Here is an 18,980-nt window from a genome sequence, read left to right as displayed (position 1 = left end):
TAGAACAAGGAGTTATACTTTTCATATCTATCATGTTGGAAGTAACAGAAGCAGTGACCGTGCCTCTGCTTCCTCCTTGGGAATATGCTCATGCTTGCATTAATTCAGAGAAGACAGGAGGTGGTAGATAAGTGCTTTAATGAATCCTATCTTCATAAGGGTGATGGGGAGATAGTGTTATGTTAATATTTGCAAAGACAATATACAGCTGTTCTCATTTTCCATTTTTACAGGCAATAGACATCCGGGTAGTAGCCAAAGGTTTTGAAGGGCCATTAATTAGAAAGCATATTTTAAGCAGTGGAGGTCCCAACAGGTCCATATTTGGAATCACTCCTTAACTAGGCTAAAGATTTCACTGCAATGATGATTACTGTACTGAGGAGGACAATATATATATAAATATATATATATATATATACATATACATATATATATATATATATATATATATATATATATATATATATATATATATATATATATATATATATTTGTGTTGATTTGTTTGTATTTGTTTGATTTGACAGTTAGCCTACAACTAATTACACTGCCACTTTTACGCCCACACTGTTGTAATCACATCTGCTGTGTTGGCTGCCGTCTCTCACTCTAGAGAACATGAAAAATACAGAAAAATAAGTGTAACATTATTAAATGTAGCATCACATTAAATAGTATGCATATGCACAACCAACACACACACTTTCCTATTAGAATATTATCTGTGTATTATATAATATCCGCTTTACCCTTTAAACTAAACCATTGATCTAAAAGCATATGATTCAGTAACTACCATGAATTAATCTCTAACTATAGTGAAACTAATGAAAAGGGTGCAAGAGGGATCTGAATATAAATGATGCTCAACTTTTGTTTCCTTTGTTTTTTTCCTTTAATTTGTCACCCAGTGAGAGAAGTGTACATCTACTGCTGCTGACGAGTCCTACCCATGAAAATTATATACACTAGTTATGTTTCTTTAAAAACCTTATATTACTATTAAACAACTGTGGTTGATTCATGTACTTCGGGGAATTCTGGATTAAAAACACAGAAGCTTTTTGAAGATACCATGAAATTACCATGAAGCATCTGAAGCTCTATTAAATAGCTACTTTCAATAGGAATAAGTATAGTACTTGAAGGAATTGTCAGTGAACCTATTATTATTATTATTATTATTATTATTATTATTATTATAACTATTAGTAGTTGTAGTAGTAGAAGAAGAAGAAGTAGAAGAAGAAGACAGTGCAGCTTGTATAATGTAGTTTAGCTAGCCAGCAAAGCAAACTATTCCCTGGCCCGACATTCTCCGGCATACATTTCTATCTATTAAATCATACCTAACATAAAATCAGGCTACATCTTTTTATATACTACTAGATGACCAACAAGTGTTACTTATGTGTGTGCGTTGTATGTCTGATGGGGAATCTATTCAGGTCATACACGGATATGAGTAAACATTTTATATCATTTTTTACAGTAGCAGTTTAATATTTTGCATCACCCTAATTGGCTATGGGGATCAAACCTGTCCCCTTTGAATAAAAAAAGGTCTGTGAACGCTCCTCTGCCCATAAAGGGAGCAAGAAATGTTCGAGCTCAAACTGAGTAGATGCAGTAATATGACATAAATGTGACATAACCCAGTTTCTGTCACATGGCTTCAAATGAGTTCTTGGAAAAGCAGGCTTGCAGCTGATTGGTCAAAAATCTTCAACTTGGTTCATTTTTAGTGTTTCTGAGAAGGCTTGATTTCTGTTTGTGGATCAAGATCAGGAGTCGCTGTAGTAGCTGCATGAGGGAGCGTATATATGTATGTTTATATATCCTCCAGCATCCTGGTGATTTACAGATATTTTTTCTCCTCCTCCTCTTCCTCCTCCTCCTCCTCCTCCTCCACCTCTTTAACCGCTGTAGTCGCTGGAGGAAGGGCACTTGAGCATGACTCACTCCCCCTGCTAACCTTTCATTCATTCAGCAGAGAGAAAGGGAAGGAGTGAGGGAGGGGGTTTCTGTAGCGGCTCTCCACTGGAGGGCGAGAGGTAACGGGAGTGGGCAGCATTATCAGGAGGCAGGGACACACAGAGAGGACAGCAGCTGGACAAAATCCGGGCCGGGGATCTGACAAGCGCCGGATTTACAGCAGCACCTTAAAATCAGCTGTTCACGTAAGGGACGATGATGTTTGTGTCATTTCTGCGGTGATTTCAGTCAGTTCTCTCTTTTCCTTTTTCCTGCCTATGGTGTGTCCTAGATGAGGCTGGTTGACTCGGGAGGTCCGAGAATCGAGTGAAGGAAAAATCGGTGGTGCGAGTGTTAGAGACGACGGCGAAGAGGAGAGAAGCGGATAAATAATAATAATAATAAAGAAAAGCTGTGTCTAAACTGGAGATCGCCTTTTTATTTTGGTTTATTTGTTTGTTTATTTATTTATTTAGAAGTGGCTTCCAGTAGCTAAAGGTGTTAGCCAGACACATTTGGCAGTGAGGCAGGAGGGATGAGGAGCAGCGGAAAGTGTGCAGGGTGCAGCTGTAGCGCCTCGTTTTATCCCGTTGCACAACACGCGCGTGCCTTTGTGCTATTTTTACATTACAGCAGTCGGGAGTGTTGTTAAAACTAGTGCTTAAATAAAATCTTGTGGACGTTATTTGCTGTTAGCTTCTAGGCTAGCGTGCTGGATGTCAGCTAGCACTTAGGAGCACCCAAAAGCAAAATACGAGCCAGGATCCATACAGCACAGCCGAGCAATACATTACAGACTTGCCAATGTCACAAACCTTTATTGTTGCATGATTTAGCTGCTCCTTTAAAAAGCTTTGCATGCAAATCTGGAACCAGACAAATACATTGCGCTGTTATTTAGTTGCCTACATATCCTTTGCATGTGTGTACATTATTACTAATATCATACATGCTGCAGCTACAACATGTCCTGTATCCTAACATGATTTAAAAATAACGAGTTACATGAAGGCAATGTAATTGTGTCGGTGCAACATACTGTGCCTGCATGCAAGTAACACTGTTGCACGTTTTCAGCATTGGACATCAGTTCTATGCAGTGTTCACTTGCTACCCTAAGTCTCAAACGAGCACGAATTCGGTACAATTCGGTTCAAAAGTTGCACTTGTTAACCCTGTGTGCGCTCTAAAATGTTGGTGCTTGTGCTCTTGTGAGGCATTGTGTAAATCTTATGGTTAGAATTAACAATCACATCTATTCAAAATTATATACACAATTAGATAAAAAATATATAAGCACATTCAGTGGTGTAAATCTGATGAATTTGTCATCAGGATTTGCTGTTTGAATTGAATAGAGTAGCATCTAAGACTTTGAGCAGTACCTGAGCTGGTATATTCTCTGCGTAGTAACTCAGTTCATTTCTAAACACATATTTTCGAACGTTCTCTACAAGTACTGCTTTGCAAATGCTGAAGCAAATAACAGGTGGCACATTTTCCAGTGAACCTGATCTCTTCTCTCTGTGTTCAGTTGGGCAGTTACTCTCAGCCTATTATTCAGTCATTCATAGCCAAGTCTGTTTACCAGTTGGTGTAAATTATTCAGAAATAACAGTAAAATTAATAAGACAGGTGTGTCCCGTAAAGAGGAAGGAATGCATGTCTGCAACTGCTGGGTGATAAGGACAGAAATCATGGATGGTAGAATTGACAAAACAACCATTTTGTTCAATTTGATATGGAGTATATATGCACACAATCTAGGACTTAAGCTATACAAGCAATTAGGCTGTATAAAAGATGCATAAAAGGTGTAAGAGTGCCATACTCTTAGTGCTAATGTCAGATTTGAATGATCTGAGGTTTTTGTACTGTCACATTCTGAGGCTGTTGCTCAGCCACCTGACCGCTGGTTTTTGGACATTTTATTAATTTAATAATAAATGCAAGCAGATTTCCTTAAAAGTGTGAATACATGCAAACTATGCCTAGTGTTTGGATGATAAGATGGTGATAACAGCACACTGTTGTTCAAGGTTACTGATCACAGCATTACAAGTTCTACAACTTTCAAGTTTCTGCTTGCATCTTGGATCATTTCCGAGGTGATCTCGAGTCCTAACACATTTATCCGTTTTACCAAAATAAACTGAGAACTGAATCCTTCCAATATGGCCTTGATAAACACTGTAAGGATATTTTTATTTGATAGTTGCAAACATGGTGACTCATAGTGTTTCTTATTATGATTGTTTGAGACAGCTTGCTTTTTATGCCTTTTATGAGAATGACTCCTGATACTGTCATTTTGTGCCTGTTGTCCTTGGCTGGATAGCAATCCAAATGTTTTCTAGTCTGCGGCTGATAAAGATGAAAGCTTACAATTTGTTGAGTGTCAAGAGCATTTTTTTGGTTTATTCAGATGTATTAAAACTTTAATTCGATTTTTTAATTCATTGATTTATTCATTTTTGTTTACAGGAAAGGAGATGCTATTGTTCAAATGAAACACTAGATGCAGCACTGGTGAGTTTTGTTTGTTTGTTTGTTTTACATCTTATTATTCTGTATTAGATTTACAGTTAAAGTTAAAGTTGTAGTTTTCGTTAGTGTTCATAGATTTGACTTTGCACATTTGAAGCAGAGAGAACAAGAGAGAAAAAATGATTTTCAACTATATATTGTTGTATTTTGTAAAGTACAACAGGCATCAAAGTGTGTCTCGATTGAAACCTTTACTCACTGTTTTAGAGTCCCACATAAAGCCTTTATGGATTCCCCAAGAGAAACAAACCAAAGAACAGTTTAGGATGTCAGACGTAACCTTTTATTTAAGAGTATGCAAAGTCATTTTAATAATGCTTAGTGTATGATTAAAATCTGAAATAATATGTACTTCTGAATCTATAAAGATTTATTTATTTATTTATTTATTTATTTTCCTTAACATAATAAAAGACAATGAGAATTAGTAAGTAAATCTGCATTTTAAAAAAAAAAATCTTAAAATCAGTATCTACCAGTAACCGATTTACACAGTCCTCAATCCTTCCCAGTGAGCATGCATCACTTATTTGCACCTAAAAAATGGGCACTTTTTGATCCATTGAGGAGTGGATCCTTGCCATGCTTACGTACAGACCAACTAAAAATAGCGCTCTCATAGGTGGTTTTCAACACAGCCTTGGGGATTAAATCTAATGTGTTATGTAAGGTGACATGGCTTTTAATCTGTCCAACAGGCCTTTTATGTTTTACTACTTTCATAGCATCTCTTTGTTGGGTTTCTTCTAGCCTTTTTTGGGGTTTGTTTAATGCGACAGCACTAAAAAGCCGCCAATAGATTGTGTACAGACATCTCCTGCTCGGCTGTCTCGCTCTACGACTGAACGCAAGCCTTGCTCTAATGCTTGTTAAAGGCTTGGTGTTGCATACCAATCGCAAGGCCTGGGTTGTCGTGGGCTCTGTGATTTTAAGATGCTGCTGTAAAATGTGTCAGCTGCAGCATAGCTGAATGTAATGTATGGGTTTTGCATGTTGTATGAGAGCTTGTTAGTGAAAAAGACGAACTGACTGTGCACATTTAACTGCCTGTGTTAAATTCACAGTTGTGCAATGCTGAGTTAAAGACCATGTCTGTTCGTTTTCTGTAAGTAGAAAAGTCTTACAGTATGGCCAGGTACAAGGGATATTCATTCATATGCATTTCAAACACAATTGGACATTATTTATAGACTTTTCCTTTTTTGTTTTTTGAGGTATTGAGGTTTGGATTAAACCAAAGTTTGATTTCAAGTGTCTTCTTACAATAAAATGTGTGTAATAAATATAATACCTATGGTAATGGTGGATTGATTTGCACTACTGTAATAAAATAAAAGTGTTGTGGATCTCTGGCTATGTTTCCACTGGTATAAGCAGCAGAAAATGAATTTAATTTATCTTCAGTAACCGTTTTATTCTGGTCAGGGTCTAAGAGCTATCACAGTAACACTGGGTGCAAAGAGGAAGAGCTCACTCTGGATGGGACGCCAGTTTATTGCAGGGCATTATGCACACACATTCACACACTCATTCACACTTAGGGGAAGTTTATTGTAGCCAATTCAGGGAAACCCAAGAGGGCGTGAGTAACATAATCCGCATCAACATGCAAGAATTCAGACAGACTGTAACGCATCTCAAGATCGAATCAGAGAGCTAAGAGCAGTGACCATGTCAGCCTTTTATTAACTGTTGATCAGATGTTCATTTGGATATCAGATTTTTTTTAAAAACAGAAAAATATTTAAGTATCGTATATATAGTCAACAGGCCTGAATGTTTGTATTGTTCATTCAGTTGTTACTTTTATTTTTCCTCCGTTGACCTCTGACCTGGAATTCCCTCCATCAAACCAGTACATACTGTTCGGAACTCATCCCTATCAGGGAACATAGAAATCTACTAAACGAATTCCTCTTCTGGACTGCATTTCTGAGTCTAAAAATACTTAGGAACAGTGCAAACCAAAAGCTATTATCTGCTCTTTCTAATTCCATCCCCCCACTGGAAACACATCCCTCTGTTCACATTCACTCAACCCGGGCCGCAAACCACTGGTGGCAAGGCTGAATGTGAACGTAATTTGCACTTTCAATTAAACTGTCGACCTTTGTTTCATAACGCATAACGTGACTTCCTTAGATACTCACTTCTGAATCCGTCACCTTTTAGAGAAATGCAAAATACTTAGATCTTTGTGCGGTTTTATTTTGTAACTGTTGAAAAATGTAGGCGAAAATAAACAGCGAATAAACTGAACAGAGCTTATGCTTCGACAAGGGATTGTTTAGACGGGGAAATGTTATAAAATAGCAGAGCCTGAATATCCGAGGCAGGTGAAAAGAAACCAGAGTACATACCTAATTATTTATTTTTTGTTCAAAAAAATTTTTTGCACACATTTATACAGTTAGAATCTTTTGAGTTTATCAAGCCACATTGACAAGGTAGCACTCAAATTTATACTCAAAAATACTTTGGGTCATTGGGTGAATAGTCAAATAGTCATTGGGTGAATGTTCTTTGAGTGAGAAGCTTCTCATTTTGAGCCTTGGTTACTGTCTGTGTTGCTGTATGATTTCATGATGATGTTAATGATGCTAAATTGCCCCTGCATGTGAGTGTGTGTGTGTGTGTGTGTGTGTGTTTGGTACCGTGACATGGGTGTATTCCCCCCTCATGCCTAATGATCCTGGGATTGGCTGCATGACTCTTATCACCATAAATCTCTAACTCTACATAAATGAATTTCACCCTATAACAACTAGACATCCAGAGATAAATAAAACTGATTATTTTTCTTCTTTTACCCAAATGACTCAAAATACCACACTTACATTTACAGCATTTGGCAGACACCCTTATCCAGAGCAACTTACATTATATCACATTATTTTATACAACTGAGTATTCGAGAGTTCAGGGCCTTGCTGAAGGGTCCAGTAGTGGCAGCTTAGTGAACCAGGGATTCAAACTCCTTCAGATCAGTAGTCCTGTGCCTTAACCACTAAGCTACCACATACGAAATGAGTGAAAACATGATGCCTCCAGCAACTATACACATTAAGAATTGTACTAAAATGGAGTGAAGAAAAACACCATCTATATTTCTGTGGAAGATTTAGTTTCTGAGGCCATGTTCACACTAACACAAATACTTTTGGTTGCTTCCTGACCACAATCAGACAGTGGTCATTCTCATCATATAGTGTTGTCCTTTACTAAAATAAATGCTGTTATGATTAGGAAATTGAGAGGAATACAAAGATTCAGGGTTTACCTAGCCCACTGGTATTAACGAATATTCCATGAACTATATAAATACTAATTGTCTTAAAGGACACTATATCATAAAAAATTAATCATAAACATTAGTTGTGGAATCTATTTTAAAGTAGCAGCATAATTAATGGTGGACTGCTATATAGTTGGATTTTAGCTACAGACTGACAGTTGTTGTACATATCATCACTCCTGTGGCTTAACTGCACATGCCAGAAGTTAAGCTGTAGTCAATAGGGGATGTGCCTTTCTATGAATGTGAAATTCATAGATAAGAAAACCACATGACAAAACGAGCATGACATCACTTGTAGGCAAATCACATTGCTTGTTAATTCTGCTGCTGATGGAAACTTCATGACGCATTTCACAGACTGGGCTATTTTAGTAGTCTGCTATCACACCATTTAATATAGAGCAAAGTATGCATGGCTGTGTTGCAGAATGAAGTGAAAGGCCTACCTGTCACACAGTGACGTGAACACAAAGCATTCAGAAACTTATGACTGCCTTAGCACAGAAGTGTGGGCTTTTTCTAGCATCACTACTGCCCCTAAAACTGCAGCACCTTGTGTGAATGGTGCTCACAAATATCAATATTCTTTGGGATTTAGGCTCATTAACAAGCTCTCTTTGATTAAATGTTTAGCCAGGTAGTGTTTCTATTCATCCTTGAAACTACGTACAACTCCCTAATAATTAAAAAGCTTAATTACATAGTGCATATATTCTAAAATGATGTTATGAATATTTACATTTGTTAGAATTAACGAGAAGTTGTCTCACTTTTTGTCTTAGGATCTAGTGTTCACAGCAGCAACAGACAAAACATTTCAAAAAATGGAAAAAGAAAATGTGTCCTTTAACTCTGGAAAATATTAAAATGGAAATTGGATCCTTTAAAATATAGCTTTATAAATTTACATTTATTGTTTTCACGACTTGTGTTGTGTGTGGGTCTATAAAACAAATTCCAAGCTATTATTATTTATTTATTTATTTATTTATTTATTTATTTATTTATTTAACGAGAAAGCTATGTGTATTACAGTAAATCCCAAAGCCAATATTCTGTGATTTAGAACAAACCCTGTTCTGTCAGTGTGTATGCTGATTGGCTGTCACGTCTCAATCCCAGTAAACTCTTTAAAAACTTCTCGTGTGATGCACTCGCTCGCATGTTAATTAGAACTCACACTCACATGTTAATTAGCGGTGTACCAATTACACCGAGTTTCTGAAACGTACCATGGACGGTCAGTAAGTTTGAACTCCACGTAAAAGTAGGTTGAGTTTTTGTTTCATCTGACCCGAGACACTGGACCAGGTACAGATTTCACATTCTCTTAGGTTCTCTGTGCTGGACATGTGGAACATGAATCTACATGGAACACTATTTTATGAAACAGAATTGTGGAAAGAGAGACACGGGTTTGCTGATCGCTCTGCGGCTGCGGTCACATTTGACACATTATTTACGAGTGTCAAATCCAAGGAGAACAAAGTTACCCAAGTGTAAAGCTATACACACACATCACTGTAAAAATGATCTCACTAATTGATCCACTATTGTATGAGGTCAGAAGTAACATTGCCAGCTTAGCTCTCTGTTCTCCTCAGTCAAGGTTAGTATGATTAAAGCCAGGTAGTGCAGTGAATTATGGGTATTCTGTGAGCAATAGTATAAATCAGATATACACTACCTATAGCAGTGCATTGATCGCACTGGATATTTTCCACTGTGTTTTTTAGACACCGCTATTAACGGCAGAACCCAAAAATAATGCAGTATATAGTGAAAATTGATTTTTTTCTCTTGTTGAGGCATGTTGTTATTAGAAAATAATCATTGTCAGGGTGGTAACATTAACTCCAGTATACACATGATAAAAATCATGCTCGTCATGTTACAAGAGATTGGTAATATTCTCTTTCTCTATCACCCCTTATGCATTTTTTTAACTAAAAATACATTCACATTAGCTTATTGTGGAGAGTCTGTCCTTTGTATTCGCAGATAATACAACAATATAAACCTGTGATTTGTATTGGCACTACAGTCACAGAGGGTGGTGGTAGCTCAAGTGGTTAAGGCTCTGGGTTGTTGATTAAAAGGTCAGGGTTCAAGCCTCAGCAGTACTAAGCTGCCACTGTTTGGCCCTTGAACAAGGTTCCCAACCTTTCCCTGATCTTGGGGTCCTGCATCATGGCTGACCCCAAGGATGGGATATGTGGAGAAAGATGTTCACTGTGCATTAATGTATATATGACAAATAAAGGCAACTTAACTTACAGTCAGAGCCCTGCTGTTACAGAAAATGAAACACTTTTTGACCTATCAGATTCAAGAGATGTGCCAAAGCATTGTGGAACAGTTATTATTACTGTAGCTCTATCACTTTGATTAGTTAAGAGGCATGGAAGGAGAATCCCCACAGGAGCAGCTTATCGCTTATGCCAAATATAAAGGGCTTGAGTGGTTACAGTATGAGCCTCACATCCTAATATCACTATAGCACAGTGATAGTGGTGATTAGAATGGCTTGAGTATTCTCCATCTGCAAACAGAAAAAACAAGAGATACACTCTAAATTGAAGAGCCCCTCACACACACACACACACACACACCAATTGATTTTGACTGGGCTGAGTCACGTGTATGCCTGTGCTGGCGTGTGTGAGCAGGAATAGTTGCCACTGAAGCTGGCCCTCAACACCAAGCTCCCACCTGTCTAATGAAATTTGCTAATTAGGCAGTGGGGGGAATGGAGGTGTGCGGTGTAGTGAGATTGAAAAAGGCACCGATGCAGAATTAGACAGCGAGCAGCAGACCTCATTTCTTCTGCACAAGGGACGGACGTAGTGACGCAAGCATGTGGAGAGCTTCGCACATTTTTCCTCACTGACAGGGACTACAGCAGTGGACCTTTCTCTTTCCTACACTCTGTTGTGCTCAGACACTCGTCCTCTAGTTTCTGTTTCTTATAAGCTCTAGAGTTTCCCTCCGTCATCATGATGTCTACAGAGGTTGGAATTCACCTTGTTGCCCGTGATTACACAAGTTGAAGGACGCACTCTAATTATGTTTGGAACCCCTGGGTTGAAGTATGTGAGCAAAGCACCACGTTCACAGTTTTTGAGTGGTACATATCAGCCGCGCCGTGCTAATGAATGTTGAAGGGAATTGTCTCGAGCCGCCTCTCTGATCTCAGTAGTGTGATGAATATGAAAGTGCCTTTGGTAACACATTTTTTCTGTTCAGGGATCATCATTCACTATACAATTACCCCCACTAATTTTTCTATAGGTATAGAAGCTTTAGTCGAGTTCCCTGCCCCATGCTATTTTAAGAGCGCTGTTTGATATTTGCATGTAATATGCCTGGATACAGCAGATGGTTTTAGCTGTGTTAATACCCAAACCTGGTCAGGGAAACCTACACTGGCATGTCATTTAACTAATGTGCCAAAGAAGCAGTTTGGGGAATTAACTGTGTTGTATTTTTCTCGATGAAACAGCCCTTGTGTCATGTAAATGGATGAGGTTCTGTTTCAGGGTTTTGGGATTACAGTGTTTTGCATCAGCTAATCAAATCAAGGGAATATTTGTGGCCATGTAGGATTTTACCTGACATGAAATCATTTCTGGCTAAAAATAAGCAGCATTCATTACTGATATTTGCATGCTGTCAGGTAGACAAGAAGGTTTATAAGTATAGATTGAAATGAGATGAATTGCATTAGAAAACAACTACGACTATAGACTATAAAAGAATAGGATTTAACTTGCTTGCTATGTTCAATTAGAAACCGCCAAAAAATTGCTAGCAGGGCATGTAACACATTTGGCTTGATGATCGCCAGATATTCATAAACCCAGGCACATCTATAAGCTGGCCCCTAATGACCATGTGTTTTTGCCTTTTTATTCCATTGATTGTAAATATTTTTGTCTCTGTGTGCAGAACATACTCACCGGCTGTCCTCGATCATCCAGCAGTTCCTGACACAACTCTAACATCTGTCTGGTGAGACTGGGCTTACTGTGTCTACACAATTAATCTCAGAAGGCCAAACCTCTGACAATCCTAAACAATCAATCAAAAAAAAACTGGAAGGACAAACTTGCTGTGACTGAAATAATTAATCATCCAGCATTGGTGAATATGTGCTGATGCGTCCCTCAGGCATGAGTCTCATGTCCAGGCTTAAACGTTTCTATGAGTATCAGCAGACTATGTTGATTTGTACACTTATAATAGCAATATAATATAGTGTATAGTGTATAGTAGTGTACAGAAAGGTAAAAGTTCAATTAATTAAGGCTTGTTTAACAAACTGCAAAAAGCCCAAACACTGTACCAGTACAGTGATTACTGTACATGAGCTGTGTTTTCCGGTTATTCTTTTTTGCATTTTATTTCAGGGCATATTTAATGAAACTCCCCTAGAGCAATATATAATTAGGTGACTGCAGTGTGTAATACCATTCCAGCATTAATTCATATCAGTTGTCACCACGTACTGCTGTAGGCCACTAATCAGTTTGCCATTTTGGGATAGTGTACACTGTGCTTGCAGAACTGAAGCAAGATCTTATAAGGAGTATAGAAAATAATCATAGATAGTCACCCAGAAAAATAACCAGAAACGTTTTGTATAGATTATTTTTTGTTTAAATTCCTTAAGATGATGATTATGGAAATGCATATGATATGCATATGCTAATGATGCTAATTTAATGATAATGTCATGTAAGAACGGGAATTTAAAAATGGCTTATTATGAATAAAATGAATTTTCATGGGGTGAACAGATGAAAAATGATGTGCCACTACAGGAGCTATCATTACCACTGCAAGACCAGAAGTGTTTTTATCAAGTGTCTTATACCACAGCAATATGCAGATGAATGCAATTTTATGTCACAAAGACAATCACGTTGTTTATTATCAGTTCATATTTACATTTAAGGTTTTTAAGAACTTTTATTATAATGGGGAAGTGGTATCTTAGTGGTTAAGGCACAACCTGAAATGTAAGTGGCTGTGGATGAGGGCATCTGCCAAATGCCAGAAATGTAAACGTAAATGTATGTATAATAACAGCAATGCACTTTTTCTGTCCCGAGGTTGTTTGTCACAGAGGACAACTTTACGAGGAAGAGGAGCTTTATGTCAGTGAACTTTATTTCAGACACAAAAATTTCATTATTAAATATTTTTTTTTGATAGACTAAAATTATGTAGCTCAACCCATGTGAATAAGTTATTTATATACATTAATATAATATTTATATATTATCATATATCATTTATTATATATATACTAATGATATATATATATATATATATATATATATATATATATATATACACTATATTGCCAAAAGTATTCGCTCACCCATCCACATAATCAGAAATCAGGTGTTCCAATCACTTCCATGGCCACAGGTGTATAAAATCAAGCACCTAGGCATGCAGACTGTTTTTACAAACATTTGTGAAAGAATGGGTCGCTCTCAGGAGCTCAGTGAATTCCAGCGTGGAACTGTGATAGGATGCCACCTGTGCAACAAATCCAGTCGTGAAATTTCCTCGCTCCTAAATATTCCACAGTCAACTGTCAGCTGTATTATAAGAACGTGGAAGTGTTTGGGAACGACAGCAACTCAGCCACGAAGTGGTAGGCCACGTAAACTGACGGAGCGGGGTCAGCGGATACTGAGGCGCATAGTGCAAAGAGGTCACCAACTTTCTGCAGAGTCAATCACTACAGACCTCCAAACTTCATGTGGCCTTCAGATTAGCTCAAGAACAGTGCGCAGAGAGCTTCATGGAATGGGTTTCCATGGCCGAGCAGCTGCATCCAAGCCATACATCACCAAGTGCAATGCAAAGCGTCGGATGCAGTGGTGTAAAGCACGCCGCCACTGGACTCTAGAGCAGTGGAGACGCGTTCTCTGGAGTGACGAATCGCGCTTCTCCATCTGGCAATCTGATGGACGAGTCTGGGTTTGGCGGTTGCCAGGAGAACGGTACTTGTCTGACTGCATTGTGCCAAGTGTAAAGTTTGGTGGAGGGGGGATTATGGTGTGGGGTTGTTTTTCAGGAGCTGGGCTTGGCCCCTTAGTTCCAGTGAAAGGAACTCTGAATGCTTCAGCATACCAAGACATTTTGGACAATTCCATGCTCCCAACTTTGTGGGAACAGTTTGGAGCTGGCCCCTTCCTCTTCCAACATGACTGTGCACCAGTGACCAAAGCAAGGTCCATAAAGACATGGATGACAGAGTCTGGTGTGGATGAACTTGACTGGCCTGCACAGAGTCCTGACCTCACCCCGATAGAACACCTTTGGGATGAATTAGAGCGGAGACTGAGAGCCAGGCCTTCTCGTCCAACATCAGTGTGTGACCTCACAAATGCGCTTCTGGAAGAATGGTCAAAAATTCCCATAAACACACTCCTAAACCTTGTGGACAGCCTTCCCAGAAGAGTTGAAGCTGTTATAGCTGCAAAGGGTGGACCGACGTCATATTGAACCCTATGGATTAGGAATGGGATGTCACTTAAGTTCATATGCGAGTCAAGGCAGGTGAGCGAATACTTTTGGCAATATAGTGTATATATATATCATTAATATTAATCGTTAATATTTTTCGTTACAGCCAGCACTATTGTGAGCTGTGCTGTAACACAATATTGTTCAATACATTTTGACCAATCAGATTTAAGTATTCAAAAGTGCTGTGATACAGAAATGCATTAACAGGTTACATGTAATACTCTATATACATAGGCTGCACAAGTCATTTATAGCTGTTATTTTATTCAAGGTTTATAGCATTAGCTGCCAGGGTGCTGATTAACATCATGAGGCACATTATGAGCAATATGTTGAGCATTAATTCACACAGATATGCGCAGTTAGGGCACTATTTGTTGTCCTAATTGTGTAATTGACGGATGTACACGCTGGAGTTTGTATTGATGTTATTGAGCGGCATCTTCACAGTCTAAGTGCATTTGCCCACACTACTACACACTTTTCTAATGCCGTTTATCATCCATGAGAGCTACAATGGGAAAAGATACATGCTGTTTTGGTTATAGTTCTCCTTCTGGGAAGAAAAACCTTCACATGGCTAAACATGGGCACACACAGGGATCCCATTTGGACAGTAAAGTGCTACCAGGAGATGAGTGCAGCAAGTCACGGTGCGTTGATGCAACAGAGCGCCGGCTATTACGGCCAAGCAGTCCCCTGGAATAGGGTTGCCATGGAGATGGACGATGTCAGAGCCGAGCAACATCTGTGTGGTGTTTGTTTGTCAAGAAAGGTTTTCTCTCTCTAATAAGATAAAAGGCAGAGAGGAGGAGCAAGCCAATCAAATGAAAGAGATCACAGCTCACCCCTGTTGTTGAATCCACCTTTTTTTGCAGTAGGCCTTCTTAGAAAGACTTACATGTTTTGGGAAATTACAGCTTGTTTTTTCCCCCAAGCATTTTTAGACCTGGTTATAAATATTCCACATTAACATTACTTTTCCATTTAGATGTGTCACCTTTAATGACCTTGACTATGATTTGTGTAAAAGAGAAGATTTACCGTAAAAAATACATTTCTAATTCATTCGGAACACCTGAAGGTGGCCTTTCCTACTTCTGTGTGTAACCTGCTGGACAGCATATGTAATCTTTATTCAGAGTGTTATGGCCAGATATGTGACTGTGCGTCATATTATTGCTTGCTCCATGGGCAGTCTGGGGAATTGTATTTAACCCCTGCTGCCCTCTGCTTCCCTGCCGCTGTATAAGGCAGTGTTCTATTTCAGTGAATCTGGAAAATATGCTCACTAATTCTCCTGCTGCCTTATCTGTCAGGATTAGAGAGGCAGAAGCTATAAATTGCTGAAGCGTTCCTTATAGGTACATATTTCAGGGGTTGTGGGAGCTTTCCCTCGGGTTCTGGTCATGCTTCTGCCTTTCTCTCTGTCTGCCTGTGCTTCTGTCAATCTCTCTCCCCTCCTCTTCATAAAGGCTCACAATCAACTAGGAAATGAGGGAGAGAAATCAGATGAACCTGCAATCGGCCAAAACATTCCAGGCTATTATTAGCTGCCACAATAATATTCACTCCTAATATTGCATTCTCCTAATGTTTTCGCTGAAGGGCACATGATTTGCGGACCATCTCTGCTGTAATTGAGCTGCTCAGTACTTTACTGGGCTCTCTGTTTCTCTATAGTTTTAGGCTAGCGGTGGAGCGAGCCCTGCCAGCTGCCCCTGCTCTCTTGTCTTGAGTTTTGACCATGTTTGGTTAAACCTTGGATGGTAGAACCCAAGGCTGTTTGAACTGGACAGGAGTTATCCTTTTGTCCTGCTAATCTAAAGTGCAAACCAATTTTAGGTAGCGGTTCAGCAAATAAACCTTACACACACCTTTATTATCTTAGACCGCACTGTGTAGACCAGGCAACAGGGTTTGTCCAGATTAGCTGGAAGTTTGCACTATGTCAATATGATGTTTGTCGCAAGGTCAGTGATTCAATCGTCAGTCTATAGCACTTTCTATGGTTTAGTAATTATGGAATTGTCACCTCACTACTGACTTGTTCTTTAAAGCTGTTTTAACCTGTGACAGCAGTTATGTAACAGTGTTAGGTGTTTGAGTTACACAAATAAAAAGGCCCTTAAAAATGTGCCATTACCTCAAAGATATTTTTATAACCACCTCTGTTGTGCTCTCTCTAAATGCTACTGATTACATGGCCGGTAAGAAGCCAGTCCCACCCAAATCAGCTCATAATACTCTCTTTCAGCCTGGTGTAGAAGGTGTAAGGTGTAACATATAAACACACAGACACAGTAGTACACAGTAGTGGCAGCTGCTTTGGTTGGAAATGAAGAGATTAATCAGAGATGGACAATATGCACAATATGCTGTTGTTAGCGCATTAGATGATTGTGCTGTTATTTGTATTGTCTTTATTTCTAGAATTAGATGTTTAATTAAAAAAAGAAAGCCTTTTAACAGCAATGATTTGTTTCACTGATTGCATTGTAACAAGTAGCTCATCAGATGTTAGCCCATTATGCCAATAATTTGATTTGATGCCAGTGTTAGCCCATTATGCCAGTTTGATTTCATGCCAGTCTTGGTCTGCTATGCCAATCTAATTTCATGCCAGTGTTAGCTCACTGAACCAATTGCTTGTATCTGTGATTCCATACTACCCACCCCTACTTTCTAATCAAAACCAAAAGGCTGGATCTGTTCATTTGGAGTTTTTCAGTCCATTTTGATTGAATTGAATTGATGTCAATGAGTAATCTGTTTTACACTTACTGCAGTGACATGACATTTAGTAAACACCACAATGAGAAAGTATATATATATTATTGGTATACCTTAGCAGTGTTTACAGAGCTCTGTAGTGAGTTTATAAATCCTTGTGCATCATTTGTCTCTCTGGTGTCTTAACGTATGTGTGATTTCTCAATTTGAACATATCCCTATTATGTATCGAGGGAGTGTGTTTGCCTGAGGGACAGCTAAATCCTCATATGACAAAGTCAAACAGTGGACAGTTTCCTTCGCAGTGTTTCAGTTTCGTTCGCAGAAGTGTTTCGGCTCCTGCTTTTCCTCACAATGCCAGACTGTCTCAGCTCACAAATAGCAACCATGCCAGCGCTGTTGGCTTTGACACACATGGTTTGTGGAAGCTCTAAAGCTTATACAGCTGAGGCCGGATCTCCAAGCGTGCAAAACACTATGTACTCTGGAGCTGGTTCATCCATAGTGGCAGCAGCTTTCGCTCTCTGCATCTCTCTCTCTCTCTCTCTCTCTCTCTCTCTCACACACACACACCCTTAGCTCGAACAGATATCAGATAACCCGGGGTATTGATTAAAGACATCTTTATGTGATTTTAGCTAAGGTTATGTACCTGGTCCTAAGTAGCATGATATAAAGATGGTGTGTTACTCAGCCAGAAAACATCAACCTAAGGTTAGCATGGTTCTAATTTATTTATATCTTTCAGGCCACTATATTTCTATATTATCATTCTCTCTGCATGGCTCAATGTTGACTCTGTATTATAGCTGGGTTTCATTGTATACTCAGATATTTGTGTTTGCATGGGGTTGTGTGATGTGTATATAATTACTTCACAAGGTCACACACGCTACTAGGTATCGATAATCGCAAAAAATTCTATAATCTTGCCTTGTAGTAGGGGTTCATAATATGGACAGAATAGAGTTTAGTGATTACATGTTCTGTAATATATTAATTATGTATAGTAGATATCTGGTGTGATATTGTACTCAAGCTTTACAGTATATCATTTATATCAAATATCGGTTTTGTAACACAAACATCATAGAAGCCTACAGTGTAATGAGTGCTTTTACAAAGCACAATGCTTTTATTGTGCTCTGTGAATAATCCAGATGATCTCAGAGATTCCTGATTGATATTCTGTAGGCGTTTTGTCAACAATGTTTTGTTAAATGTGTGCTTTTTGTTAAACCTCTTAACTTTAAACACATTACCGGTCCACCAGTATATACTGTGTATATATATATATATATATATATATATAAACTAATATTATTGAGGTCATATTGCCAGATAAATGTGACAAAACATGCCTCTGCATCTAAGATCAAAATCCTCATCAACATTTGCTCTGTTAACTGATCAACTTCTAATTCCTACATTAGTTAGTGAGCTTGACTTTGGTGCCATGTCACCTTCTAATTATTAACATATTGGACATGAGAGGTTCAGTCCATTGAGTCTATTTCCTGTCGTTAATATTTTATGAAAGTACATGAATAATTCCGTTTTAATATATAAATATATCTTGTACTGCCTTCAGATTTGACCCAAACACACATCTATATAATCAAAATCAGCTGCCGACTATATAAATATCATCTTTACAAGTTTAAGACTGGTTGGAGATTAGAGCTACAAAATGCATGCTTATTGCAAGACTAATATTATGATAATGATTAATAACACGTTATACATTTTACAGCCCTACCATCTGGGTGGTATTTATGGAGATATGAGAGCAATATTAAGCAGGTTTGTTTTACCTATAGTGAAAGCCATAAATAAAATGATATCATTTTGTAATGTAAAGACTGACTCTTTCACA

At 38.4% G+C, this 18,980-nt stretch overlaps 1 protein-coding gene across 3 annotated transcripts in view; it reads left to right on the top strand.

Annotated features, from left to right (window-relative positions):
• The first annotated feature begins 1,922 nt into the window (after nucleotides 1-1,922).
• The window catches only part of LOC131345970 (1-phosphatidylinositol 4,5-bisphosphate phosphodiesterase beta-4-like), a 65,539-nt gene continuing 48,481 nt past the window's right edge, over nucleotides 1,923-18,980 (top strand). For 2 of the 3 annotated variants that reach the window (XM_058379213.1, XM_058379210.1), the window contains exons 1-3: nucleotides 1,924-2,183; nucleotides 4,462-4,506; nucleotides 11,771-11,833. The gene's annotated coding sequence lies outside the window, so the exon portion shown is untranslated. Of the gene's footprint in view, nucleotides 2,184-4,461; nucleotides 4,507-11,770; nucleotides 11,834-18,980 lie in introns of all 3 variants that reach the window. The other variant, XM_058379214.1, reaches the window with a different exon arrangement.

Source organism: Hemibagrus wyckioides, linkage group LG25 (genome assembly GCF_019097595.1).
Source record: "Hemibagrus wyckioides isolate EC202008001 linkage group LG25, SWU_Hwy_1.0, whole genome shotgun sequence".
Lineage (NCBI taxonomy): Eukaryota > Metazoa > Chordata > Actinopteri > Siluriformes > Bagridae > Hemibagrus > Hemibagrus wyckioides.
The sequence above is the reverse complement of the archived record's forward strand: the minus strand, read 5'-3'. Positions and strand labels throughout refer to the sequence as shown.